The 27,240-nt window shown below is 43.0% G+C and overlaps 1 protein-coding gene across 6 annotated transcripts in view; it reads left to right on the top strand.

Annotated features, from left to right (window-relative positions):
* The first annotated feature begins 3,220 nt into the window (after window positions 1–3,220).
* Window positions 3,221–27,240, top strand: part of ST6GAL2 (ST6 beta-galactoside alpha-2,6-sialyltransferase 2) — a 76,692-nt gene continuing 52,672 nt past the window's right edge. Inside the window, exons 1-2 of one of the 6 annotated variants that reach the window (XM_053384275.1) lie at window positions 3,221–3,630; window positions 4,146–4,236. The gene's annotated coding sequence lies outside the window, so the exon portion shown is untranslated. The remainder of the gene's footprint in view (window positions 3,631–4,145; window positions 4,237–27,240) is intronic. The other 5 variants (XM_053384273.1, XM_053384266.1, XM_053384271.1 and 2 more) reach the window with 5 other exon arrangements.

The raw sequence follows: 27,240 nt of genomic DNA, 5'->3' as shown, positions 1-27,240 counted from the left end.
GATCAGAAGTTGGACGGTTCGAATCCCCACAACAGGGTGAGCTCCCGTTGCTCGGTCCCTGTTCCTGCTCAAAAGCACAACAAAGTGCAAGGAAGTGCGGGAAGGTAAACGGTGTTTCCGTGCGCTGCTCTGGTTCGTCCAGAAGCGGCTTAGTCATGCTGGCCACATGACCTGGAAGCTGTACGCCGGCTCCCTCAGCCAGTAAAGCAAGATGAGTGCCGCAACCCCAGAGTTGACCGCGACTGGACCTAACGGTCAGGGGTCCCTTTACCTTTATCTATCTCCTATTCATTGCAGAGAACCCATTGGAAAGAACAAACTGGCCAAGCATAAAGTAAGACCATTTGGCAAAATAAAAAGCAAATGCTTACATGTGATGATCATGCAAGTGTTTAACAGTGATCTCAGGCATGCATGTTAATGATTTGATTATATAGTACAGTTATCCCAAGTGAAGTAATGCAGACAGCAAGTGCTGTCTCTGTCACCTTTGATAATTTCAAAGCAAGGACTTAGTAAGAAAGGGATATTTCTTTCTTTTTGGTGCCCAGGTTCAGCTCCTGAACATTTGGTAAGATGGCTGATGTGTATGGGAAGATCCTGGTTTAAAAGTGGTAAGAATTCTCTTAGCTCCAGACAGTATATTCCTCACACCTTGTGACATCACTTCTGGGAGGATAAACAGGAAAGCAGAATGGAAATAACTTGCCTGCTTCTTACTTCTTCACACAATCATTCCTTCTGCTGAGCTGAATTTCAGACTTTAGGAGGGTTTGGGCTTTGGGCACCTGAATTAAGAAGCATCCAAATAAGAAGTCCAGTTTTCATGACATGCCCAACACCTGTCAGACGTTAAGGCGCAGAGGACTCTTGCAATTATTTCCGCAACAAACTAATACGGCTACACAATCTCTGGAAGTTGCAGAATGGGTGCATACTGAACCTTCAGATTACCATTTAATTCCAATCTGAATGATGCAGGGATCCACATTTGACTCATATTTATATCACAACATCCTCAGAACACATTATTTGGGCACACAGATCCAAGGTATGTCTTAAGATCCATGCACATTATATGCTGAAGTTGCATGTGCTTTGCTGCAAACACACTGGTGTTTGCCAACATGTACTGTAAAATAGGAAGAAAAAACAGTTGTGAAAACATGTCAGTCAGTATGAAGTCACATCCCAAACCACAACCCTAGTATGTTTTCAAATGTCTACACTTTCCATGAGCCTTGCTCAGGTGTTCTGAATTTGTCAATAATCCAGAGTGGATTGATATGAAAGTCAGAACAGAGTCTACTCAGCTACACACAAAGAGAGAAACTATGCTGCCAGTACAGTTGTTGAAGATGATGTTCAACAAGTATACAACTTTGACAAAAGAAAAAGAGTAAACACAAAAGAAAACAAAAATACAACCATGGACATGAAAGGAATACATGTCATTTTTACAGTACTGAGTCTATATATGGTACACTTTTTAATAGACATTCAATGAAAGAGCACTAGCATCTGTAAACACACAGGCAAGGTTAAGTCGTGGCTGGAAAAAGTAAAACAGAAAAAATACTAGTTAAAGGTGCTTGCAAAAAAAAATCATAATTTGTAGGGGACAATAATAATATGTGGATAACTATAAAGATATGTGTACCAAATGCCCGCATAATCTTCAGGCACCTGTGCAATTATTAAGGCTTTATTAGGGTCCAAATTTAGACTTTCAGATCAAAAGACAGAGGCTGTAACTAGGCACAGTAATAATGACATTCTTCTCCCCCTTTTCCTTGCCGATTATGAGTGCTTCCTGGTAGGTGTTTATTGTGGGATCAATGCTGCTGCTCACATGGGCACGTTTTTCACAGCGCCCACACAACGCCATTGCCATCAACATGCCAGCCTGCATTCTCCCTCTTCCAATTAATCTGGATTCCCTTTCCATGGAAAACCCAGTAATTAAAAAAAATAAATCAAAACCTGTAACCAACAACCTCTTTGCAACGTCTACACGACCCTTTTGCTATTATTAAGCCCCCCCCCCCGACCCTGGAAGTGTTCTTTTATTAGCCATTGGCATTCAAAGTTTTTGGACAGGGCCAGTCCTGCTATAAGGCTGCCTCAGGTGTCTAATTTGTGGTGTCCTGAAACCCAGGAAATCATTAGCTATTCAGTTTAATTCTGTGTGTGTGTGTGTACAGTGGTACCTCGGGTTAAGTACTTAATTCATTCCGGAGGTCCGTTCTTAACCTGAAACTGTTCTTAACCTGAAGCACCACTTTAGCTAATGGGGCCTCCTGCTGCTGCCGTGCCGCCAGAGCACGATCTCTGTTCTCATCCTGAAGCAAAGTTCTTAACCCAAGGTACTATTTCTGGGTTAGCGGAGTCTGTAGCCTGAAGCGTATGTAACCTGAAGCGTATGTAACCCAAGGTACCACTGTATGTGTATATGTATATATACAGTGCTTTTTTTCCTAAAAAAATGTTTACGGGTACTCTCATTTTGACTGAAGAAGATCACCATTTTATAGTTCAAATTGGGAAAAAGAAATACAGTAATTGGACAAAAGTACAAAGATTCACAAAATGTTTAGGGGTATGCGTACCCCTGTGTACCCCCAGAAAAAGCGCTGGATATATATGTGTGTGTGTGTGTACACACACACACACCGAAAACTCCAGGGAGAGGCACTTGAAGGGTTCTTTGCCTCTGGCTCCAAAATGACTTAGTCGGCCATGGTTCGCGGAGGGTGGGCAACCATTTGCCGCTGTGCCTCAGGCGGCAAAAAATATTGGCGGGGGGCGCATCTCACAAGGAACCCAAGCGACGTTCCCGTAAGGAAACGCGGCTGCCCCCGGCGCAGCTGCGCGCGTCAATTTGGTCTTTCCCGTCCCACTTGGGCATATTGGGGTCCGTTCTCCTCAGCCCCAACTTGCAGAAGACTTTTGAGGGAGAAGCTGCTCGCTAAGCCTTGGGCGAGAGTTGTGCCGCGGGAGACCATATGGGTGCGGCGCGGGAGAGGGAGAGGGAGAGACAGAGCGAGCAGTAGCAGCGGGTGCGCGCGCGCACACACCCCGAGAGACCACCGGCAGCATCCCCCAGTTTCGAGCGAGGAGCCCCACCCGGGCGCGCGCTCGCTCTCTCTCTCTCTCCCTGTGCGCAAGGGGTTGCCCGCGTGCGTCCAAGTCTCCTCGGCCGCCCTTTCCCTCGAACAATGAGCAGGGGCCGCGCGCGCCACCACCCACCCCTCCCCTCTTCTCCCGTCCCTCATCGCTTCCCTCCCGCCCACAGCCCGGGACTAGGAGCCGGCGGAAGCAGCAGCAGCAGCAGCAGCTGCGGCAGTTCCCACCCCTCAGCAGCCACACAGAGACACCGGCAGCAGCAGCAGCAAGACACGGCAACGGCGCCGGGTTTGGTTCAGTATGTCCACCACCGCTCGGCGCCGGCGGCGACCGAGGCTTGCAGCGGCCAGCCGGCAGCAGCAGCGGCTGAGCTTCCCGGGTCTTTAACTTGACCCTCTGCCGCCGCCGCCGCCTCCTTCTCCTGAGGTAGGGGAGGCAATGGTAATGAACTGACCCGGCGGCAGTGGCCAACAACCCAGCCTTCTTCGGCGCTCCCCACTCACGGTAAGGAGCGGCGAGGGAAGCGCGCGCTTTTCTCACCCTGCCGCCCACACACACAAACACCCGCCGTCCCGGGAGGCGGCGAAGTGAAGTCGACCCAGTCACAACAAACAGCAACAACCAACACAATATTTTCCAAAGGAGTCGAGGGAGAGAGAGAGGCGCTGCTCTTTGCCCAGGGAAGGAGAGGCAGGCAGGAGCGCGCGCGCGCGCGGTGGAGCCACACAGCGTGCAACCTTCACGGCCATGTGCAAGGAGGGGAAAAGGCGGGGGGGGGGCGGGAGCCGGGGTCAGAAGCGGGAGTCGCCCAGACAAGGGAGCTGTTTTTTGGGGGGACGGACTAATAATGCAGTGCCATTGAAGTGGGGAGGGCGTGGGAGATAGGAGGAGTTGACAGTTGGGCGGCTGGCAGGCAGCAGGAGGAGCTGGGGGAGGGGGCTGCCTGCGTGTGTATGGGGGGGGGGGAGAAGCTGGTTGGCGCGTGCATTAAAGGGACCCGACTCCCCCCCCCCCGCTAGTTTCCCTCGAGGAGCAGCGAAGGAGGAGAGATCTGCTGTCTAAAGCGAAGCTTCGGTTGCTGCTGGGTCTTTGAGGAATTCCTAGAATGTGGTACGTTGCTGGGTTTTCTTTCTGCACACCCCTCCCTTCCGTGTGTGTGTGTGTGTGTGTGTGTATCTCTATATGTGCACGCGAGAATTCTTCGCCAAAGGGAAAGGCGTTCTTTTTTAACCCCCCCCCCCCGCTAATGAGGGAGATGCTGCCTTTATTTCCCCCCCGAAATGGAACATCGCCGCCCAGGCTTGGCAACAGCAGCACCGGAGCGAGCGAAGTGGCCCCCGGCGCAGCGAGCACACGCACTCTTTTCTCTCACACCGAGATTGTGGCAGCTTGCAAAGTGCGTGGGAGATCAGAAGTATTTTGCCCTCTGGCTCTCCGAAGAGAAGTGCGGCCGTTTCTTTCTTCCTCTCTCTCTGCCTTTTAATAACCCGGCGCTTTTGTGTGCAGGGAAACGCAAGCCTCATTCAAGGAACGGGCTAAGTTGTCCTGCAAATCTCCCAGAGCTTCAGTGATCTTGAACATGAGAACCGGAGGGAGCCGAGATTGGTTCGACTCCTAATCCCTCTCGTATAAATGCAATTTGAGGAGGGTGTGTGTGTGTGTGTGTGTGTGTGTGTGTTGTTGTTGTCGTCGTCTTCGTTGAGACCAGTTCCTAAACTATTTTATTTATTTATTTTTGCTAATGTTTAGTGGAGCCCAGCCTTTTTGTGTTTTGTTTCCAGACTTCTGCGGCTTACAGTAGGCAGTGTGGTTATTTATTTATTTATTTATTTAGTGAGACTTGGCTGTTCAAAGAGTTGAATAGATATGTTTAGAGAAGCAGTGCTTTCCAAGAATTTAAATGAGGTCTTTTTTCTTTTTTTTTAATGGCTTTCCAGGACTTTTCTATTAGCTCTCGTTGTTTTCTCTGGCTGACCTTTCGGTAGTTTAGCAACTGCATTGAATTCTAAGACAGAAGTATATGGTCACACAAACATTTTGTTGTGCATCTTTTGTTTGTTTTTCTGTGCAACTGGAAATATTTATCACAATCACCATGGTGGGAAATATTTGCATTTAACAATATGATTTACAGTTATAATAAAAACAATAACAATATGCTCTAATACCAGCTTTTCCTTCAATCATATGTTTTGTGTTTTCATAAAATGTTTATGTGTTTTAGAATGGTATAGTCGAATTACAAGGACAGAAATTATTTAGATTGCGAGCCTTGTTACTTACATGCTTATGATTGCACTGAGGTCACAGGTTACATGACTGTTCACATGTTTCACTCAACACAGAGACATACTGTCTCCACACATGTACAAGTGTTTGTTCATTTGCACAGTTAGACTGATATGTACAGAGACTGTGCACTGGTTGAATATTGCATGTGAATTACTGAATGAGTGTGCAGCTTAACTATCTCTGTATTTGTACATTGAATGTCCATCTAGACATGTTTACTCAAAAGTAAGCCCCATTGAATTCAATGATCTTTACTTCCAGCCATAGTTTCTGTTTTCAAGCATTTGAACTTCAATCCTAAACACTTTGACTTTGAAGCAGTTTCTATTGATGACAGTAGTTCTGTTGAGAATACATTATATGGAAATAAGCTTCCCTGAAATTAATGGGTTTCATTGCAAGTGAAACTACTCAAGTTTTAAGGCTCAGTAAGCACTTTGGGGGGTATCTCTGTGTTAAAATTAAAATTAAACCAGGATTTCTTTCAAGAAGAACCATTGCACTGTTGCTTTTTAATAGTTGAAGAAAATAGCTCAGATAATTTTTGAGGAATCATTTCAAGTGATGGGGGAAAGTGTATTCTAATTTTAGAACTGAACTCTTTTTCTTTTTCAAGAAAATGCCAATCACTTCACTAAAATGCCTGGGAGTTTAAAGTTGAAATTGGACATGGAAATAGCTAGTACTCAGCAGAAGTGCTTTGAATCTTCAGAGAAGATTTGCCATGATTGGGGCTGAGTTAAAGAACCTGTAGAAAAATCACATGCTGTGAATGTGTGGACTACTTTGCAAGAGGTTTTCCCCTCAGAGCTCATAAACCGCACAACTAAGGGAAACTGTGATGCATGCATGAATGGTAAGATTTCATTGTGTAGCATTGCACTGTAAGTTAGGAATGGAAGTCATTCTGCGCAGTATCTGGATGTGCAGACGAGATATGAGCTGTAAATACACTTGGGTGCATCTGCATTTCTATCCTACTTTTCCTCTCGGGAGCTCAAGGCACAGTGTAAATGGTCCTCCCTTCCTTTTATTCTCCCAGCAACCCTGGGAGGTAGGCTAGCCTGAGAAACAAGAGGTCCAAGTCACCCACTGGATGGCTCAGTATGGATTTGAAACTGGGTGTTCCAAGTCTTAAACGTTAGACTACGTACTATAGATTTAGGAAGCCCTGGTCTATATTAAAGATGGTTAATGGGAGCAACTGTATAATTTTGGTATAAAAGTTTGGGTCAGAGCTTCGAGATAGGAGGTCTTATATTCGATAAACTTTGTAGGAGAAAGCCCTATGAACCTTTTGATCATACACAGTTTATGATATTTGCATTTCTCCCAGTAGTTCCACATACAGTGGTACCTTGGGTTACATACGCTTCAGGTTACATAGGCTAACCCAGAAATAGTACCTCGGGTTAAGAACTTTGCTTCAGGATGAGAACAGAAATCGTGCTCCGGTGGCGCAGCAGCAGCAGGAGGCCCCCATTACCTAAAGTGGTGCTTCAGGTTAAGAACAGTTTCAGGTTAAGAACGGACCTCTGGAACGAATTAAGTACTTAACCTGAGGTACCACTGTATATGGAAAGCAAATTTATAAGATGTGTGAACTGTCGAATCTTATGTTTCAGAATTTCTGTGAACTTGAGGTAGAAGACCTGTGAGATTCCTTATCAGTATCATGAATCGCCTGCCCACCCAATAAATATAGTATTAGAGCCTATAGCATTGTGAGATACTATCAAGGTCAGGTTGCACATCAAGACGATTGGCGTCATATATGTACTTCCATTTTATGAATGTTGTTTACCAGTAATAATGGCATCTTTATTCATTTGCATGGATGCATGTTGCTTCTGGAAGTATACACGATGCATTTGTTTATGCATATAGTGCAAGGCATACTCCTGTAGGCGCAGTGTTTTGTACATAAACTTTATATAACCTTTCAAGTCTTTAGTTAACATGTTAACTTAGTTAACATGTACTAAGTACACTGGAACACGAACGCAAGATACAAGGTTTTTCTTCTTTGCAAAGATTTTCAGTGGAAGACCGTATATTTGCATTTGTGTATCTTAGGGCTCATTCACACATGCATGTTGACTCGTTGACTGCAACACTGTGATGACTGGCATGTGTGAATCACAGATTCATGTCCATTCACATGCTTACAAGAGTAAGCAAGCATTGAATGTACAGTGGTACCTCGGGTTACATACGCTTCAGGTTACATACGCTTCAGGTTACAGACTCCACTAACCCAGAAATAGTACTTCAGGTTAAGAACTTTGCTTCAGGATGAGAACAGAAATCGTGCTCTGGCGGCGCAGCGGCAGCGAGAAGCCCCATTAGCTAAAGTGGTGCTTCAGGTTAAGAACAGTTTTGGGTTAAGAACAGACCTCCGGAACAAATTAAGTACTTAACCCAAGGTACTGTGGGTTAAACCACAGAGCCTAGGGCTTGCCAGTCAGAAGGTCAGCGGTTCGAATCCCCGCAACAGGGTGAGCTCCCCATGCTCGGTCCCTGCTCCTGCCAACCTAACAGTTCAAAAGCATGTCAAAGTGCAAGTAGATAAATAGGTACCACTCCGGCGGGAAGGTAAACAGCATTTCCGTGCGCTGTGCTGGTTCGCCAGAAGCAGCTTAGTCATGCTGGCCACATGACCCGGAAGCTGTACGCCGGCTCCCTCGGCCAATAAAGCGAGATGAGCACCGCAACGCCAGAGTCGGTCACGACTGGACCTAATGGTCAGGGGTCCCTTTACCTTTACCTTTACCACTGTACATGAGTGAAACTAGAACTCTTAGTTACAGTATGAGACACTCAGTGTTTATATCATTTGTTCTAATGCATGAACTCTGGTTTCAGAGAGCATCCATGTTTGTAGATGGGTCACAAGGATCTACATGGAGGTGTGATGTTATGCTAAACTACTAAACATATTTGAGAGCAAATAACGTTTGTGGCAATCTTTTCCTGGGGTGAGAGGTATATGCAGAAACAAAAGGTCTTTGTGAACAGCTTGATTGACTCCACTGACCAGTGGAACTGACCTCTGGTTGGAAAGGGATGATGAGAAGTTACTTGCTGAACTTGGCAGAAGGGAGAGCAGGAAACTTGGCATGGTGCAATGTACTCAATGGAATTGGCATGGACAGCATCAATAGGAAAAGGAACATGGGAGGTTTTGATTTAAGTAAGGAAACCTAAACCCATTTTCTTTAGGTGGATACTACTTAATCGTTGTAGGGACGCGGGTGGCGCTGTGGGTTAAACCACAGAGCCTAGGACTTGCCAATCAGAAGGTTGGCAGTTCGAATCCCCGCAACGGGGTGAGCTCCTGTTGCTTGGTCCCTGCTCCTGCCAACCTAGCAGTTCAAAAGCACATCAAAGTGCAAGTAGATAAATAGGAACCGCTCCAGCGGGAAGGTAAACAGCGTTTCCGTGCACTGCTCTGGTTCGCCAGAAGTGGCTTAGTCATGCTGGCCACATGACCCGGAAGCTGTACGCCGGCTCCCTCGGCCAGTAAAGCGAGATGAGCACCGCAACCCCAGAGTCGGCCACAACTGGACCTAATGGTCAGATGTCCCTTAACCTTTACCTTTACTTAATCGTTATAGTTCTATTAAGGAGTCTGTGCCACACACCCTTTCTGTAGCAATTCTGTTGTCCCTTCTCATGGTGGTAAAGTGTACCTGAAGTGATTTGAAGAACCAAGGTTTTATATTTTATTTTAGCAACGAGTTTGGGTAATTTAACAGGGTTTCATGATATGGTGGTTTAGACCGTTTCACTGCCTCTGGGTCTGAACTGGGTCTGAACTGAAGCAGTGCTGGGACAGCATGTGGATATTGGTTTAGCCTTCTTTGTTGACTTGTTTCTGCAGGTGTGGAATAAGATCTGAGTCTTTGCTTTTCATTTCTTTAAGACTACACACTGGCCCAGTTCACACATAACACTAAGCCTAACAATGGCTTAGAGCAAACAAGAGAATGTGTGGATTCTCAGAGAAAATCTGCCTTCCCTGATACCCAGGCCTTAGCCATGGTTTGGCTTAGCATTATGTCTGAACTCAGGCTCATGGTTTTGTCTTGCTTCAGAGCAACTGCAAATGGTAAACCAAAAACAAACCTTGATTGCAGCTTCTGATTTGTCTGAAGTGAGGCAAACCATGAGCCTGGGTTCAGGTATAATGCAAAGCCAAACCATGGCTTAGGACCTTAGGTGTATTAAATGCAGTGACAGCAGGACCAGGGGAGGAGTGCAGTGTCTGTGATTTTCACTCTGAGCATCTGCATGTTTGCTCATTCACACTAAGTCATGGCTTGACTTGGCCTTAGGTGGGAACTGGGTCATTGTGCACTTGCTAATGAAAGTTATCTTATACAGCATTTCCCATGCATTGATATAGTAGACCATATTATAGATGGTGCTAAAAATGCTGTAGGGGACAAGAACTCTTGTAATCCCCGTATTTCTGAATACTTTACCTCAGATTTAAGGCAAAGATCGCACCATTCTCAAATACCTGCATGGCTGCTTTTCTGTGCGGAGTGGTACTGGTTGTCTCTTGGACTGGTAGTTCTTGAGCCTTGGGTATGTTTGTCAATAATGTATTTCAGAAACGTTCTGTGTTTATTACTGGCTATGTTAAAAAATATCCAAAACAGTTTTGTATTTTTTCAAATTAGAGGCCTGAGGACAACACCTTTCTTTCTGACAAGTGCTTGGCAGCCCTCCTTATCTTCCTTAGAAAACATTTCCCCAAATATTACATCCTTATTGGCAATTTTTGGACTTTAGCGTTACCCAGAAGCCTCCCTCATGATTTGGCAGTGAGATAAATGAACTCGGAGCACACAGACCTCATCCTTTATGAGGCTAAGATGTAGTTCTGTGTTTGCTAGATGGTGCAGCCAATTACTAGGCATTCCTTTCCTATGCTTCCTCTTGGTCACAGGGAGAGAGTCTTCCTATTACTTTAAAAACTTGTCCCTGTAGGATACTGACATAGGTATGCATCCATAATGAAAGGTAGCCAGATATCAAAGCTCTTGGAAGACTAGGTTTCAAGGCTAGCACCTGACAGATAAGTAGAGTTGTGGATTCCAGTTTCCAAAAGGTGTTGTTTACTAACTGAATGGCAGGGTGTAATTTGGAAGGTGTGACTGTGTCATAGAGATGAAGCACACCTGCTAAAACTGTTCCCTGCTACACAGATTTTGAAGAACAGGGACTTCTTTCATGTCACAAATTGGCAGCAATGCCAGGGAAAATCTGTTCTTTTGCAGTAGTTCACTTCAAGCATGCATCTATAGTTAACATTATGCTATGCATGTGTCGAACACTTTCCCAAAGACATCATCGAATCTGCAAGAAGCAGTGAGGGGAAGGGACTTGACCATGGATGTTTATGTCAATAGATTGATTCTTTGCTCAAAAAAATGCTAACACCTCTGTCAAAGGTCTTTGATCCGGTGAGCGTTGACATAAATAGTTACAATCACTTTGCGATTGCTTTGTTGAAAAACGGTAAAGAAAATAAAAACCACTGTTGGTACTTTCAACTGGTTTTGCTTTTGTAAGTCAGTGTAAAATTCTCTGCACATTTTTAACATGCATGAGAAGAATGGCAGAGAAGGGATGGCTGAGAAGGAATTAAAACACACATGTGGTACCTTCCGCTTGTCTTTCCACAAAATGTCAAAATAGTCTTCCACAACTTGGTTAATTTGTTTTGTAAATGGCTTGTTAGGTATCGTTTGATCTTTGTCTGGTTTAATTATCAAAGATCAGCATGGCAGTCTATATATGCTATTGAGCTACAATAATTATATTCAGCCCCTAAAATGAGCATTTATTTGTTTAGGAGCAAGCTTGTACATAATGCACCATAAACCTTAAACGTTTCTCATCCTTAATTGTTGCAGTTTTGGTACATACAATTAAAGTGTGTGAGAGAGGGAGTTTGTTTTGCACTGCTTAAAAGAAAAGAAAGATAAATGCCACTGGATGTAATTTTTGAAGCTGTGTTATTTAAACAAATATTTTGTAGTTAATTATACACTATACTACATATTTAGGAGCTGCAGCAAGGTTTCCTGGAACTTGAGTTATTTATAACTATAGTGGGTTTCTCAAAATAATCAAGTGAGGTTCCCATCTTTCAGGCTCAGATACGTTTATTTGTAATCATGTTTGCTAAAAAGTCAGATGTCTTTATTCTTTCTCTCTTTCCCTTTGCCGCACTCGGCTATGACTACAGCAGCAGTCCTATGCACATTTACGGGGGAGTAAGTTCTGCTGAAATCAGTGGGGCTTCAGATTTTACGTGCATGGTAAGAAAAAATACCCAATATGGTACTCTGCAGATAAAAGCAACCCTAGTTGGTAGTGACATGTAACAAGCTGTATGGAACAAAATAAACAGGCTGTAATCAGCAAAATTTTGAGGGTGTGCAAAACTAAATCACCCTCTCCCCAAAAAAAATGGTGGAGAGGGTGATATTTGGACCCCACGCCCAATGTTGTCACTAAGTCGGCACCTTCACACTGCCACATAATACATCTAGAGCTGGGCGATACATCGATATATCGTCCAAAACCGGTTTGAAGTCCATATCGTGATATCGGTTTCATAATTTTTGACCGGGCAATATATTGCAAATCATGGAGTGTTTGTGTATGTGTGCTATGCAAAAATCATCATGCGGGAAAAACTGTGAAGTCAGCCAATGCCTCTACAGAGCTCCATCCTTACTTCCTGATATATCAGTATATTGCGATGTTTAGCTGGTGATATATTGTGATGTATGCTGTAGATTTGGGTTTGTGTAATATGTGTGTTTGTGCACAAAGATGCAGATAAACTCATGAGTTCTTGAATATATGGATCTTTGTCCCATTGTAAAGCTGGGTGTTTTATTTTTTATTTTAGTTTTTGATACTTAGTTTTTATTGTTTGTTTGTTTAACTTGCATTCTGCGTTCCTCCCAAAGGTGCCCAGTGTAGCAAACACATTTGCAATAAAAAGCGATGTAACTAAAAAAACAAAACCAAAAAACATGGATACATTAAAAAAAAGCATATAAAAGCATTTAAAAACAATAAACAGGGGGGAAATGTTGAACAAAATTTTAAAGCGGCAGATTGTTATGTCCGGATAGGCCAGCTGAAAGAGAAAGGTTTCCAGCAAGCATCTTAAACGGTGAAGTGAGGGTGCCTGCCTATCATCAAGAAGCAAGGAGTTCCTGTGCCTCACTGATGTGGTCCAAAGGAAAGCAGAGCAATGCATTTTGCCGGAAGGAGGCGTACAAGGTGCTATCCAACCACCTTAGGGACTCTAATCCGGATTTGTGTAGGGTTCACTTCTCAGCTTTTTCTTTTCCCAGAGAAATAATGGATCAGAGATATGCTTCCTAGATGGGCTACCTTCCGGGTAGACCAGCCCCCATCTGCCCCTCACTTCCCTCACTACAGCATGTCCATAAAACTGCCTTCTTGACCAAGTATTGGTCTCACCTGCTTGATCTGTTGACGTCTGTCTTCACGTGCGGAGGAAGTTCCTAACTCACCAAGGGTTTGAGACCCATCAGCTACCCTCACTTGGTTCAGCCAGCCAGTTGGAGCCATTCCCGGAGTGTGGCCACTGTGTCATCCTGACAGCTTCTAGGAGCCACAGGTGAGAGCTGAGTGGAGGGTGAGGACTAAAGGTGGACAAACTACATCAGAAGGAACATGGTGTGTCCCCCACCAGAGGTACTACCCCTCCCCTAACATCCCATACCCCCCAACCCCCCTGAATATATATAGAGAGAGGGGGGGAGTTTCTCAGGATGTCATGGACTTCATTGATGCTTTATATATTTTTAAAGATCAGTTTTTAAAGATCAGTTATTGGTGTGGTTACAAAGATTCCCTCCCCATGACGTGAACAAGAGTTTTTACAATCAACCTTCAAGGTGAATTTCATGCTTAGGGGTCTTGTCCCCTCGCAAAGAATTCAGGCCCAAGTGCAATAAGACACGGGAGAATTTATTTACTCTTAAAAACTGAGCTGCACTGTTACAGTGTTATCTGCCCAAAAAACATCTTTATCCCACCTTTCTGCTAAGAGTGGCTTCCGAGAAGGTTTACAGATTCAATTTTAAAGCCATCAAATGACAAAAACTAATTAAAAGTTCCAGATCTCCATATCTTTCCAAACCTCCAAACTTTGATGTAATTATCCTTAAAGAGATTACTATTCCTATTTGTTAATCAGATACCCAGATATTTTGTTTTCTTCACTATTGCCAGACCTGATGTTTCCTGTAAATAATCTCTTTCCTGTGTTGACATGTTTTTTGCTAGCATGTTGGTCTTACTTTTATTTAATTCGAATCCTGCGACCTTTCCAAATTCTGATATTCTTTCTAAAAAATTTGGCACACTTTCCACCGGATCTTCAGTTGTTATTATCAAGTCATCTGTGAAGGCCTTTATCTTATGCGATTTCCCCCGAACAGTTATACCCTTTATTTCTTTGTCTTTTCTAATTGTGATCATTAAGAATTCCAAAACCATTATAAACAGTAGGGGCGAAAGAGGACAACCTTGTCTAGTCCCTTTATTTATTCTGATTTCCTATGTCATCTCGTTGTTGATAATTAACTTAGCTCTTTGTTCTTTGTATATTGCCTCTATGCCCCTGCTGAAATTTTCTCCAACTCCTATCCTCTTCAATGATCTTTTCATAAACTTCCAAGAGACACCATCGAAAGCCTTCTCCATGTCGATTAGCATTAAGATAGCATTTTTAGCCGATCCTATTTATAAGTACTCCAAAATATCAGTAATATTCCTTGTATTGTTATGCATGTGTCGACCCAGTAGAAAGCCTGATTGATCTCTGTTTATTACTTAATTTAGTACTTTTTTTAACCTATCAGCCAGAATGCTCGCAAATATTTTATAATCATTGTTTAATAGAGATATAGGTCTGTAATTGTTTACTGACGTTCTATCTGATCCTTGTTTGGGTATCAGCGTGATATATGCTTCTTCCCAGGACTTTGGTATTTTCCCTTCTTTCAATATACCATTTAGTATAATTTTCATTGGTTCCAATAGCACATCTTCTAATTTAATTAAAATTATCATTACTAGGTAGAATATCTGTGGTTAAAATGAGCATCCTGCCCAGGATGATATTCTTATTTCAAATGATACCAATAATTGGTGGGGTAGGATGCTTTAAACAATGGGGGAAAAATCTAACCAAATTTATTTGGCAATATAAAACATCGAAAATTAAATATAAATTACTAAAAGATAGTAAAAAACACAGGTTTGTCATTACCTGACTTAAATTTATACTATGATGCAGCATGCTTCATGTGGTTGAGAGAATGGCTAACGTTAGAAAATGGTGACCTATTGGATTTGGAGGGGTTTGATAATTGTTTTGGATGGCACGCTTACCTAGGGTATGAGAAAGTGAAGGTGCACAGAGGTTTCCTTAATCAGGTCATAAGAAAATCATACAAAACTTGGGAGAAATACAAAGAACTTTTAGAACCCAAAGTACCCTGGTGGCTGTAACCCATAGAATTGTTAACGATTAAGAAGAAAAACATGGGAACAAATTGGGCCAGCTATAGGGATTTGCTAAAAGAGAAGAATAATAAACTAAAATTAAAGGATTATGAAGAAATGAAACACCACCTAACAGGGTGAATTCAATATCACCAGCTACCAGTAATCAATATCAATATCACCAGTAAATTTAATGAAGACAAAAGAAATAAAGGATTTGCGACAGAAGTCTTACTATTGGCAAAAAATTATTACAAAGCAAAGTAAAAGTAATTTCTAAAATGTACAGATTATTGTTAGAGTGGGAGGTTAAAGACGAACAAATTAAAGAAGTAATGATAAAATGTGCCATAGACTTGGGTAAAAACATTCAGATAACACAATGGGAAAAACTTTGGAGGGGAAACCGGAAGTTCGCTTTCTCCCAGGTAGACACTTGTCTGACAATACGAGGAATATAATTAACATTTTGGAGAAATTGCAAGTGAACATTAATACTAAAGCAGTTTTAATTTTTGTAGATGCAGAGAAAGCCTTTGATAATATTTCTTGGGGTTTTATGAAGAAAAATCTTCAAGGGATGGGGGTTGGTCAAGGGTTTGAAAATGGTATAAGTGCAATTTACTCAGAACAAAAGGCTAAATTAATAGTTAATAACGTGGTGACAGAGGAATTTAAGATAGAGAAAGGTACACGACAAGGCTGCCCAATTTCCCCATTGCTTTTTATTTCGGTCCTGGAGGTTTTGCTAAATATGATTAGAAGGGACCGTCTGATTAAAGGTATACAGGTCGGAGCCAAACAATATAAACTGAAAGCTTTTGCAGATGACTTAGTATTGACGTTACAGGAGCCAGAATCTAGTACTAAAAGAGTATTAGAACTAATTCAAGAATTTGGTCATGTGGCAGGATTCAAGTTGAACAAGTTAAAAACTAAAGTTCTCGAGAAAAATTTAACACCAATTGAGAAAGAGAGGTTTCAGAAGGAGACAGGCCTAACACTGGTTAAGAAAGTAAAATACCTGGGGGTTAATATGACTGCTAAGAACTTAAACTTATTTAAAGACAATTATGAGAAATGTTGGTCAGAAGTGAAAAAGGACTTAGAAATATGGTCAAATTTGAAGCTTTCCTTGTTGGGTCGAATTGCTGTTATAAAGATGAATGTATTGCCAAGAATGTTGTTTTTGTTTCAATCATTGCAAATTTTGGACAAAATGGACTATTTCAAGAAGTGGCAGAGAGATATTTCTAGATTTGTCTGGCAGGGCAAGAAGCCCAGAATAAAATTTAAAATACTAACTGATGCAAAGGAAAGAGGTGGATTTGCCCTGCCAGCCCTTAAACTTTATTATGAATCAGCAGCATTCTGCTGGTTGAAAGAATGGCTGCTTCTTGAGAACACAGACATTTTGGATTTAGAAGGTTTTAATAATGTTTTTGGGTGGCATGCATATTTGTGGTACGGCAAGGTTAAAGCACATAAAGCATTTAAAAACCATATTGTCAGGAAAGCATTGTTTAATGTCTGGATGAGATATAAAGACTTACTTGAAAATAAAACCCCAAGGTGGTTGTCACCGATGGAAGCAAAGGCTCAGAAAAAGCTCAATATGGAGGCCAAGTGGCCAAAATATTGGGAAATTTTGGAGCAAGAAGGAGACAAATTGAAATTGCAGAGTTTTGAGAAATTAAAAGACAACGTGCGAGACTGGCTTCACTATTACCAAATAAGAGAGGCTTATAATTTGGACAAAAAAAATGGCTTCCAGGTGGAAAAGTCAAAATTGGAAACAGAACTGCTAGATCCCAAAACAAAGATACTTTCAAGAATGTATAACTTGCTGTTAAAATGGAGCACTCAGGATGAAACGGTTAAATCTGCTATGATTAAATGGGCACAAGATGTTGGACATAACATTATGTTTGCTGACTGGGAACAGTTGTGGACCACAGGTATGAAATTTACGGCATGTAATGCCTTAAGAGAGAATATTATGAAAATGATATACAGGTGGTACATGACACCAGTCAAGCTTGCAAAAATATATCATTTGCCCGATAATAAACGTTGGAAATGTAAAGAAAATGAAGGTACATTCTTTCACCTTTGGTGGACGTGCCCAAGGATTAAGGCTTTCTGGGAGATGATCTATAATGAAATGAAAAAGGTATTTAAATATACCTTCTTGAAGAAACCAGAGGCTTTTCTCCTGGGCATAGTCGGCCAATTGGTGCCAAAGAGGGACAGAACTTTCTTTATGTATGCTACAACAGCAGCAAGAATACTTATTGAAAGTATTGGAAGACACAAGATTTACCCACCCTGGAAGAGTGGCAGATGAAGGTGATGGACTATATGGAACTGGTGGAAATGACTGGCAGAATCCGAGACCAGGGAGAAGAGTCGGTGGAAGAAGATTGGAAGAAATTTAAAGACTATCTGCAGAAGTATTGTAAAATTAATGAATGTTAAAATGATGTTGGATTGAAATTAAGTGGCATTAGCAACAAGGGTAATAAGAATATGTAAAAATGGACTGATAATGGATGAAAATATACAGTTACAATATGTTAAGATATAGAGTTAAGATAAATGAAAGAGGGTAAGGATTTGCTGAACTGACTATGTGAACGGGAATACAAAAAAGGGAGGTGTGAGGAGGTCAAGGAAACAAATAAATGAGTTTAAAGATATGGAAAAAATGGATTTGTTTTTAACTTTTTTCTATTTATTTCTTTTTTGTATTTTGTATTTTCTTTTTTTTTCTATGTATTTTTGTATTTTTTGTATTGATTCTTTTCTTTCTTGTCTTTTTTTCTTATCTTGTTAACCTTTGCTTTTTGTAAAATCTTAATAAATATCTTATAAAAAAAAGTAAAAGTAATTTCTAAAATGTACAGATTATTGTTAGAGTGGGAGGTTAAAGACGAACAAATTAAAGAAGTAATGATAAAATGTGCCATAGACTTGGGTAAAAACATTCAGATAACACAATGGGAAAAACTTTGGAGGGGAAACTGGAAGTTCACAGCATGTGAAGCTATAAAAGAAAATATGATAAAGATGTTCTTTAGGTGGTATTTGACACCTACAAAAATCTGTAAAATGTATAAAACTAAATCCAACTTATGCTGGAGGTGCAACCGATCAGAAGGCATGCTTATACACATGTGGTGGCAATGTGAAAAAGTTAAGGGCTTCTGGGACTTGGTTTTTGAAGAAATGAAGAAAATCTTTAGATATAATTTGGGGGGGGGGGCGGGAACAGAAGCCTTCTTGCTGGGAATAAATGATATAGATATACCCAGAGAATACAAGAATCTATTCTTGTATGCTGTGGCGGCAGCTAGAATCCTGATCGCAAAAAAATGGAAAAAAAGAAACAATTCCATTTAAATGAGAATGGCAAGATAACTTATTCAGTTACATTGAACTAGCCAGGCTGACAGACATGATCAGGGGCCACAGCAAACAAAAACTTCAGAAAGACTGGGGAAAATATAGTTATTATCTGAAGAAGCAATGCCTGCATATTACTTCTTGGACTTGTTTTAATTAACTTCTGTAAACTGATGTGGGACGCAGGTGGCGCTGTGGGTTAAACCACAGAGCCTAGGACTTGCCGATCAGAAGGTCGGCGGTTCAAAAGCACGTCAAAGTGCAAGTAGATAAAGAAGTACCGCTCCGGTGGGAAGGTAAACGGCGTTTCCGTGCTCTGCTCTGGTTCGCCAGAAGCGGCTTAGTCCTGCTGACCACATGACCTGTAAGCTGTACACCAGCTCCCTCGGCCAATAAAGTGAGATGAGCGCTGCAACCCCAGAGTCGGTCACGACTGGACCTAATGGTCAGGGGCCCCTTTACCTTTAAACTGATGTACGGTTAGAATAAAAGGTAAAGGTACCCCTGCCCGTACGGGTCAGTCGTGTCCGACTCTAGGGTTGTGCGCCCATCTCACTTAAGAGGCCGGGAGCCGGCGCTGTCCGGAGACACTTCCGGGTCACGTGGCCAGCGTGACGAAGCTGCTCTGGCGAGCCTGCACCAGTGCAGCACACGGAAACGCCGTTTACCTTCCCGCTATAAAGCGGTACCTATTTATCTACTTGCACTTAGGAGTGCTTTCGAACTGCTAGGTGGGCAGGAGCTGGGACCGAAAGACAGGAGCTCACCCCGCCGCGGGGATTTGAACCGCCGACCATGCGATCCACAAGTCCCAGGCGCTGAGGTTTTACCCACAGCGCCACCCGCGGTTAGAATAAAGACAATCAAAATGGAAAGTTTAAAAAGAAGATTAAAGAAAGCAGATTACTATGGTTGATATTAGACCCACGTAGAGGACATATCTTTATTTTTTGAGATACGTTATTTTTTCTTTTTTTCTTATTTATTTTTTCTATTTTTATTTTCACGTTTATATATTATTTGTATTTTGTTTGAAATATATTGTATGTCTATGTGTTGTTTTCTGTATGTTTGTCAGCATATAAATAAACTATATATACAAAAGAAACCACTACTTAAACGTTAAAGTGAATACAAGAAATAAAAAGGCATTTTAAAAGACCGCCGTGAAACAAAATGAATTGTGCGCTAAGTATTGTTAAAAGCACAGGCAAAATAGGACAGACTTTACCTGGCACCTAAAAATAGTAGCAGTGTTACCAGGCAAACTCACAGTTTGGGTACTACCAGTCCCTGTGTCCAGTAGCCACTCATTAATTAATGGTGAACATATACAGAGAATTCTGGCAGACCTTTAATTGGCTGACAGGCTCCTAGGACAGCAGTTGGTCCTTTAGCATGGTACAAACCACGTAAACCTTTGCAGTATGGTAAATGTGGGGTTTTTTGCCACTTCTGCAGGATATTGCAATATAGATGTGAGAATACAAACAACGCTAACATTTCAAACACCAGTGTGATAGTACAGTCATACCTCATGTTATGGACGCTTCAGGTTACTTCTTTTCAGGTTGCGTCCCTCGGCGACCCGGAAGTTACTTCCGGGTTTTGCCGCTCGCGCATGTGCACAAGCTCCAAATTGTGCCGCACACCTGCGCAGATACAGCGCTTCAGGTTGCACTCTTTTCAGGTTGCGAACGGGCCTCTGGAACAGATCCCGTTCGCAACCAGAAGTACCACTGTAATAATAATTTATCTTAATACTTAGGTGCGAAAGTAATTACTTTGTTCCTGTTCTCTTATGCTCATTGCTTTCACGGGGGAGAGCTAGGTAGGCAGTATAGAGTATATTGATTCTGCTGGGTCTTACGTCCGGAACAGGTCTTCTAACACCTAACACTGCCTGTCAAAACCATATTATAACAAACCCTGGTTCTGTGTTTGTGATTTCCAAGCATTCATTTCAATTCTAGTGCCAAGCTCCTAAGATACCAACCCTATCCTTGACATACAGCCTGCTGCAGAGATGGGGAACCTGTGCCCCCGCCCCAAGATGATGTTGGCCTCCAACTCCCATCATCCCTGACACTGGAGCAGTGTATCCATCACAAAGTGCAAAGAGTAAGTATGCACTAGGGGCTGCTTCTGTACTGCTGCCATTGGTGAAAGCAGTGGGGAGTGCAGCCATTTTGAGCTGGGGAAACACCACATGTTCCATCCTCTTCATTCCTCTTGTAGACCATTCATAAGGTGTCCTATCTTTCAGGATGAAAGCTGGGGCATCTGCAGCAGAACGAACAAACAACAGGGTGAGCGCTCCAGTGTGTACGGGATGTGTGAGTATTATATTAATGACTACTTTGTCCACCCCCAGCAAACGAGTCTGCAAATGCAGACATCAGTGGAAGGCAGAGCTAGTCTGCAGGTGTCTCCCTTTCTTGAGACCTCACTCATGAGCCCCTAATGAACCCCTGGTCATTATACCTTTTGGTTACAACTGTTATCCATTATGCATTATCATGTACATGTTTCTCACGTCTCCCCACAGGCAACCAGGCAAGCATCCAACACAAGCAGAGGAAAGGATGTTCCTCGCTTCTAGTCCAGTGCCCAGTGGAAGGCCAGTTGCTCCTCTGGGAGGTTGCTCTTTCTAGAGTGCATGGTACACAGTATTTAGCAAATGATGATGGAATGAGCTGTCTGGTGTGCAACTGTCGCAGGTACAGGAACCCTGCTGCCCTATATCTCCATGTTGTGTTACAGCTGAATAAAAAGCAATGACTGTTTCATCTGTGTCTTGTCTTCACGTTTATTTTATTTATTTAGAGCGTTTATATACCACTTGATCAAAAAGAAAATCTCCAAGAAGTTTACAAACAAAATCATAGAGAAGATGTGAGTAAAATCAACAAACGAATTGGAAACAAATACACACACACACATCATTATTAAAGCCATTGTGGCCAAACCGCACCCACCTGGCCTGCACCTGACGTCATATATGACACCAAGTGTGTGGCAGGTAAAGTCAGACCTGGGACAAATGGGGTTTGTGGGGACTGCTGGTTGGTTGGTTTGGCTGCCCCTATGGAAACTTTGAAGACACTCTGAAGCCCTGACTATCAGCTGATTGTCAGGTTTTCAAAGTGCAGCAAAGAGCTCTCTGCAGGCACCAATGAATGGTTGATCGTTGGTGCTTGAAGAGGTCGCTGCACAGCCAAAGCCAAGCCAATCATCTGGGACTGGCTGCACTAGTGCAGTCAAGGGGACTGGAGGAAGCAGCCTGGAATCAAAGTGCTTCCTCCAGTGCTTTATAAGGACATCAGGTGGTTCAGGTCCTACCCTCCAGAGCAGGAGAAAACAAGTTTGTTCCCACTCCTGTGTGACAGGCCATTAGATATTTGAAGATGGCAGTCGTATCTCCTCTCAAGTCTCCTCTTTTCTAGACACAGATAACTAAGTCATGCTTCTCAATAGGTTTGCTGAAATGCAATGGTTTTCATCAGGCATCTAAAACAATATGATGTGGGTACCTGCCTCGGGGCAGTAAGATCCAGAGCACAGGAGCTGCCCCACTAAAGGAACGACTCATCAGGAATTAGCTGGCAAATGGGGTCCCTAACCCATTCTGATTGTTACCTCCTCCATCTTCAGGATGGTACACAATGGGAGGAGGGCTCAATGAAGGGTTGTGACTTGCCTACAGTACATTGGCTGGTCCAGCAGCAAGGAATTAGGGGGTGGCTCTTCCAGCTTACTGCCCTCCTGACCCTTCTCCTTCCCCAGCGGTTATGGTGTATTGTCAGCCGGTTGCGTGAAGTGGGCAGAGAGGAAATGGATAACAAGCTCTTGTGGGGAAAGGGCTGGTATCTGCTGGTCTTCAATATGTGGCTGGATTGGATGGCGTGTACCTTGGGGTCCAATTAAGGCAGACAGCTGTGTGAGGTCCCAGATGTATATGTGTGTTCCCCCATCAGCTCTTTCTTCCCGTGTTCTGTGGCCAAGTCAGCCCCCTGCCTACTGCGTCTGTGCTGTTCCACTGATCTACAGCTCTCCGTAGACCTCCTTGAGTAGCAGGCATTGTGGTCAGGGGCATGATAGTCACGGGAGACTATCAAGCCCCCCTCCCCCAATCATGAGCTCTTCTTTCTGTGGCTGTGTGGTTAAAAATGATTAACTGAGGGGAATGGGAGTTGTGGTTTCTACTCTTGCTGACTCACCCCCTTTCTATCTATAATTATTGTTGCTCACCAGGCACTGTCTCCATAGAAGGGTTTGTGGTTGCCTGTCCATCTCTTTGGTGTGAGATTCAAGTTCACCCACCTCATTTTTCTGCTCTTTTCCATTCGTTAGGTCTTGGAGCTACTTCCTGCTTATGCACTTCCTGTTGTAGCTTCTTCCTTGTGGCCCTTTCCCCTCTCCATGGCAAATGCATAAATACCAACATAGGCATTGTGCATGCAGTGTTATTTGCATGGCTTGCTTGGAATGTTTAGTTTTGCAGGAGGAGTTTCTCTGGAGGGCTTGTTGTCCATGTTTTCTTCATGCAGATTTCATTATACCCACAGAACTGAGCTATGGAACTGGTGGACTTTTTCTGGACCAGATTGACCATTTCCCCTTCAACCATGTCTAATTCATTGGCAGAAGAGTTGCTCTTTTGGTACCTGTGTCTTGGGTATATCTGAGAATTTGAACCCCTGCCTAGAGCAGCCATAGTTCGATCTGAAAAATACAAATATCTAGGTTACAAAACTATAAAAATAAAGAAAAATTAAGTTTGCAAAACAATAATTACCATGTGGTTACGGTAGATCAGCGTGTCAGTGTCCACTTAGCCCCAGTGTAAGTATGACATACTGTATCAGCAAAAGTCGGAAATTGAAAGATAACTATAGCACATACACGAAAATTGATTTCAGATTTGAAATCAGCATTGAAAGAACATATGAGAACAGTTGAAAAATCCCATGCAACAGAAAATGAATAAAATTTTGTTCCCCAGTATATTGTATCCCAAGGGAATACATTTTTTTGCATACCTCCAACTGTACACGTCATTTTCAGTGCTATATAAGTCACTTAATGTTTATTGTACTACTTTGGCTATGTGTTTAATAAAATATTGAATTCTTGCATTGTGAAAAACAAAGATTATGGTGAAAAGTGAAAAACATTAATTGCAAAAAAAACTAGAGCTTACAGAACAAAACCAACTTCAGATATGAAATCAGGTCAAAATTAGGTTAGAACAACTGCAGGTGTCAATGCAACAAAAATTTTGTTTCCCAGTGATCAGGTGTGGTCTGCGGCCCTTTCTAACCATTAAACTACTAAGAATTTGCAACTGTGCTGGAAGAGGTGCTGTGGGTTCACCCTGTGGCAGAGCTTCATGCTCCGGGGGGCGGAGAGCAGGGGGTGGGGCTGGCGCGCGTCCCAGGGGTGTGACGCGTCGCCCACAGGGACGTGGCACCCAGTGTGGGTGGTGGGGCAGCTGCAGTGGCACCCCACCGGGATCACGCTGCCAGGGGCAGTGCGCTCCCCCCGCACTCCTCTTCTTCCTTCAGTGGGTTCACCCTCACAGCGTGGTTTTGTCGTGCATATGAAAGAGGAATTGTGTGGGTTAAGTGATGTTGTCATAGTGTTTATGCTGTCACTGCATGTTAATTGGTGGTTTTCATGCCATGTGGAGGCAACTTGACTGGTGGATGGTGGAATGGTAACATATACTGCCACGGGAGCCAGATTAAATTGACTGGTGGGCTGGATTAGGCCCCCAAAACGGACTTTGGACATGCCTGGGTTACAGTCTCTGCATGGGAGTAGCCATCTCTGTTGCTGCATTGCCTCCTTTCCCAACACTGTTCTTGTGCTTTTATCATTGCTGCTTGGGAAAGCATAAGAATGCAGCTTGCTACACCAGTGTAAGCTATAGCAAAGTGGCTAGAACAAAATGGAGAAGTCCTGGCTTCCAGGCATCCTTCAGAGTGGGTGACTATCTGCAATGAATTCCTATGCCCTTGTTAGCAACCAAATGACGGGATAACTGGAGAATTGAAAATTGCTTTAATTCTGGATAGTGCCTCTTAGAGGGCTATAGAAACATTGTTCTCCCAGGAGCTATGGGATAGGTAAGAACATAAGGAAATTTGATTCTGAGCTGTTGCCATACAGGGCTGTGTGGATAATGGAGGGCTGAACTCCGAGATAAGCAAATTGTTCTATTCCCAGACACACTGTAGTGGCGTACTTTAAATGCAGAAATACATACACAGTATTTAAGCCCTGCAAATAAAACATCTCTGACAAATGCATGATTAGCTAAGCCAAGAGATGAGGAAAAGGCTTTGTACAGACTATTCTCTTGAGTAAATAATCTGAATTTTATGGGTTTTGTAGGTTTGAGGCATAACTTTAATGTTATTTAAATGTAAGGATTTCTTGAGTGTGGTCAGCTATAATAGCGTATTGATTTTTGAAGATGCAGCGAGTAATTGCAGACACTTGGAAGCTTATTCTCCTTTTGATGCACTCTTGTAACTTCCATCAGTGTGGCAGTCATGCATGCATGCATTTGAAAAGAACAGGCTCCTTTGTGGTCGAGCCATTTGCAGAGACCGAGGCGTAAATCCAAGTTAAAATGGAGCCTTGGATTTTCTATCAGCTGATACTGCATGCAAATTCTAAATGACTCACAATGTTAATCACCCACAACAACCACAAATAAAAAGAGAAACTACATATTTTCAATAAAGTAATTCCCCTTCATATCATATGCTCCCTGGTGGAGGTGGGGAATAAGTTAGAATTAATAGAATCAGAGTATGTGGTAATCCCTTTCCGATGGTCACACCCAAGCACTGTTGCCATGCAGTCACTAACGATTAATTTCACTGGGACTTGGCTTGGAATTCTGGTGTAAGATCCTGTACCTTGAATGCAGAGTCTCTGTTAACAATTGGGCAAGGGTACATTTCTTTGCTTTCATTTTTTCGTGTAGCTATTGAGCTTGGAGGTTGCTACGTGAAATTTTGAGACACTTGGACCCTGCCTTGGGCTGGTCCTGAACACCATTTTTTTCTATCACATAGAAGGTTAAGCATTTTGCTTGCCATTTTGTCACAAGCCATTTCCCCCCTCTTAAGTTACAGCAGCATGCAATAAGGCTTAAGTCCTGCACCTTTGCGGAAGTAGTAGTCCTTCTCTATTCTGCCTTGGTCAGATCACACCTGGAGTACTGTGTTCAGTTCTGGACACCACAATTTAAGAAGGATTTTGACAAGCTGGGACTTGTGCAGAGGAGAATGACCAAGATGATCGAAGGTCTGGGAACCAGGTCTTATGAGGAATGGTTGAGGGAGTTGAGTGCGTTTAGCCTGGAGTAGAAGAGACCGAGAGGAGATATGATAGCCATCTTTAAATATCTAACAGGCTGTCACATGGAAGATAGAGAAAGCTTGTTTTTTTCCCTGCTCTGGAGGGTAGAACGTGAACCAGTGGATTCAAGTTACAAGAAAAGAGATTCCCACTAAACATCAGGAAGAACTTTCTGACAGTAAGAGCTGTTTGACAATGGAACAGACTCCCTTGGGAGACTGTAGACTCTCCTTCATTGGAGGTTTTTGAGCAGAAGTTGGATGGCCATCTGTCATGGATGCTTTAGGTGAGATTCCTGCATTACAGGGGGACGAACAAATGGTCCTCAGGGTCCCTTCCAACCATATAATTCTATGATTCCATAACTGATGACCAACATAGATCAAATAAGTCGCATGGAGGAAGAGAACGGGTGGCCATCCAGATATAGTTGGACTTCAATCTCCCATCAGCTCCAGTGGTCAGGGATGATGGGAATTCTAGTCTAGCAACATTTGGAGGGCCACAATTTATGTACCCATGAGCTAGTATCAGGGGTGGCCCGGGATGTTCTGCCACTGTAGGCACCAACCCCAGTTAACTCCTCCTGTAAGATCTGGGCCCCCTCCCTGACCACACTGTCAACACCCACGCTGCTGCCGGCCCCACCTCTGCAACTTTGCCTGTGGCTGCACCTGCACTGTCGCCTTGATGCATTGGCAAGAGTGAGGGCAAGGCCACTGTGGCAGCAGTGGCAAGTGCAAAGTTGGTAGTGGTACAGTGGTGGAGGAGAGGGTCAGGTCTGCCACCTGAGGCAAATTGCTTTGCCTTGCCTCAAGGAAGCACAGAAGGAATTCCAAGTGGCTGTCTTGTTGAACGGTACTGCCAATGTGAACTGGACATAAATCACATCTTACTACTTACATATAGAATTGTACACGTATGGCATGGCACTAACAGCTGTCTTGGGCTTTTACTGGGATCTTCAGTATCTGAATGAATCTGTGGGTTGGGTTCAGCTAACCCACTGGCTTAGTTGAAACTGCCACTAGCAATGATTCCCACTAGCACAACAGGGCTTCCCCTCCTGCCCCCCCTGTGCGTCCCCCAAATCTGCTCTGGAGGATCAGGAAAACTCGCAGAACAGTGCACATGGTGGAAACGGGGAGATTGTTACATCAAGCAAGCAGAAACGCTTGCACCTGACCGAACAATCATAATAGCATGACCTTGAATTCCTCCCATTGTGTTAACAATAATTGCTACTCTCGCTCAGTAATTTCAGTATAGCCATTTCAAATATCAGTGAATTTATGTTTTAACATCCTAAAACTATAGTGAACTCATTTTTTGACTACCTAGCCTGATGTAGTGAGAGGAGTACCATCTATGCACAAAAGGGGAGGTATCAGCAGACTTGTGGAAGCTTCAAAGTTTGCAGAAGTCGTCATCTCCTACCCACAAAAAAGCATTTAGAAAAATTCCATA

The sequence above is a fragment of the Podarcis raffonei genome, chromosome 4, assembly GCF_027172205.1.
Source record: "Podarcis raffonei isolate rPodRaf1 chromosome 4, rPodRaf1.pri, whole genome shotgun sequence".
Lineage (NCBI taxonomy): Eukaryota > Metazoa > Chordata > Lepidosauria > Squamata > Lacertidae > Podarcis > Podarcis raffonei.
The sequence above is the reverse complement of the archived record's forward strand: the minus strand, read 5'-3'. Positions and strand labels throughout refer to the sequence as shown.